Genomic DNA, 2,972 nt, shown 5'->3' with positions numbered 1-2,972 from the left:
GGGGGGGTAGATATAGGACTGAAGTTAGGGATAGGTTCTTCACTCAGCGAGTCGTAAGTTCATGGAATGCCCTGCCAGTAGCAGTGGTGGACTCTCCCTCTTTATGGACATTTAAGCGGGCATTGGATAGGTATATGGAGGATAGAGGATTCATGGAATGCCCTGCCAGTAGCAGTGGTGGACTCTCCCTCTTTATGGGCATTTAAGCAGGCATTGGATAGGTATATGGAGGATAGTGGGTTAGTATAGGTTAGGTGGGCTTGGATCGGCGCAACATCGAGGGCCAAAGGGCCTGTACTGCGCTGTATTCTTCTATGTTCTATGTTCTATGTTCTATGTTCAGTCAGCTTCATAGCATCCATCGTCCAATGGTCTGGTGGAAAGAACAGTCCAAACATTGAAGGCAAGCTCAAAGAAACAGCCAACCATAATTCGCTACCAAAATGCTCCAGTTCCTGTCTGATTATAGGACCACCCTTCACGAACTGCAGGGATCGCTCCAGTGATGGGGAGAAGACTCCACATCAGATTAAACCTGATATTTCCAGATCTGATGGGGAGGGTGAAAAGACAGCAGGAATGCCACTTGCCTCCTCTAAGTGAGAGAGACAATTCACTTCAGGGGACAAAGTTTAGTGTCAAAACCACAGAAATGTTGGCTCAGTGGTTAGCACTGCTACCTCATAGCACCAGGGACCCAGGTTCGATTCCAATCATGGGCGACTTTATGGAGTTTTCACATTCCCCCAGTGTCTGTGTGGGTTTCCTCCCACAATCCAAAGATGTGCAGGTTAGGTGAATTGACCATGCTAAATGGCCCAGAGTGTTCAGGGATGTGTAGGGTAGGTACATCACGAGTAAATGTAGAGGAATGGGTCTGGGTGGGTGACTCTTCGGAGGGTTGGTGTGGACTTATTGGGCCTGTTTCCACACTGCTGGGATTCAATTAAAAAAAGGCCCTGCGTAGGTAAGAGGTGAGGTCTGGACCCATGACATTCAAAGTTCAAGCAAGCGAGGCAGTCCTGAGCTAACGTGTGCACCACGATAAAGTGCTATTTCGCAAATGGGACAGGAGCAAAGCATACCTGGCCCTCAGAACAGCCAGAAAGAACTGTCAGAAACCATGGGTTATTCCCCCTCTCTCTCGTGTCAAGGAAACCTTAGAGTCTGAGATAGATGTAGTTTCGATAATGTTACCCCCTAAAGAAGCGGAGGAAACTCTCCCGATATTCTCTGGGTGTAAGAGGTGTGGTACATGCCACCACGGTGTGCGTCAGAGTTGGAGGAAAGGGAACTGAGATGAAAATATAAGAGAGTGTGAGGACTGCAGATGCTGGAGATCAGAGTCAAAAGTGGCACTGGAAAAACACAGCAGGTCAAGCAGCATCCGAGGAGCAGGAGCGTTGCCATTTTGAGCATAAGCTGTTTATCAGGAAAAGTGAAAATATTCCAGGTAAGCAACAAGAGAAAGGGCAGGAGTTGGGTGAGGTGGGCGGAGGGATGTGGTAATTGGAACGAGGGCCACGTGGATCTCGTTGAGTAAGAGATCCCTGATTGTGGCTGTTAACCTGGGCCAATGAGGGAGCCCTGGCTGACAAATATAAGCAGGAGAGACAGGATACTGGTCTCTGTGGAGTTATTTCAAGGAGTGACAGAGATTTAGAGGTAAAAGGCAAAGGAAATATCGACCAAGAAAGAATGAGAAGACAAGAGTCACATTGTGAGAAACAGACATGAAAGCAAGGGAATGAGAAGAGGCGAGGAGAAAATGGACAACATGTGAAAAAGGAAAAAAAAAATCAGGTGATTCAGAGAATCTCCTCATTTTCTTTTTCTTTTTCACATGTTCGTTCAGAGAATCTCCACACTCCAGGGACTGGTTCTGAGCTAGATGCTCAGAGTCCATATACAGTGCACGTGTAAATAAGGGGTGACTCGGTGATGGGATATCGACCTCTGAGCAGTTATTTCAACTGGATTAGAGAATGAATTTGTCTTGTTATAAGTATCCTGTCATATCGAGAGTGTGAAATATTGGACATCTCAAAGACTAGAATTTCCTGAAGTGGTTTTAGCTACTGAAGATTTGCTTAACAGAATTAGTCATCTTCGTTTTCATTTCCTCCTACCATGTTTGGCATTCTCCTTTGAATATAAATGAAGCAAATTCATATTAGTTCAGAAGCATTTGAAGTATTCTGCCCTGTTCTGGACAGGGCGATTCAGGTGTGATATAAAGACTTTGAAGAAGGTGCAGAAAATAGTCACAGGAATACCTTCAGGGTAGACAATTCCGTTGTTGAGGGAGAGTGGAGAAATTAGGCCTGATTTCTTTGGAAAAGGGAAGGTTGACAGGAGATCTAATTTGGCTATTCACAAGCATAAGAGTGCACACTGAGAAAACCGGGTGGAATTGTTCATACTCCTGAGAGGATTGAGAATACGATTGAAATCAGAGGTAAAAACAGCCAAAAAAGTGACATCAGAAAATATTTTTTAAAAATTCTCCCTTCAAAGTGGAATACCCCTGAGAGTATGGGGTAAACAGATTCAGTTGGCACATTCAAAAGGGAATTAGATTCCTTACAGTGTGGAAAAAGTCCACAACAACCCTCCAAAGAGGGACCCACCCAGACATTTACCCCTGACTAAAATATGGGAGGGAATCAGAGCACACCCACAGGGAGAGTGTGCAAACTCCACACAGACAGCTGCCCAGTCCCTCACACTGTGAGACAGCAGTGCTAACCACTGAGCCACCATGGCAATTATACAGTGGTTTGTAAAGAAGACAGTCCAGCCAAGGGAATGTGACTAATTTAATTGTGCATCTACAGAGACAGTATGGATCCTATGGGCTGAAAGTGTGATTCTGAGAGACTTGTAATGGCATCACACATAAGAGGACATTCACGTTGATTGTAAATGGATCTTTTTGCTTATTACTAATTAAAAGCTCATCTTTCGAAAGA

The sequence above is a fragment of the Chiloscyllium plagiosum genome, chromosome 7 (assembly GCF_004010195.1).
Source record: "Chiloscyllium plagiosum isolate BGI_BamShark_2017 chromosome 7, ASM401019v2, whole genome shotgun sequence".
Lineage (NCBI taxonomy): Eukaryota > Metazoa > Chordata > Chondrichthyes > Orectolobiformes > Hemiscylliidae > Chiloscyllium > Chiloscyllium plagiosum.
Note: the sequence above shows the minus strand (reverse complement) of the source record.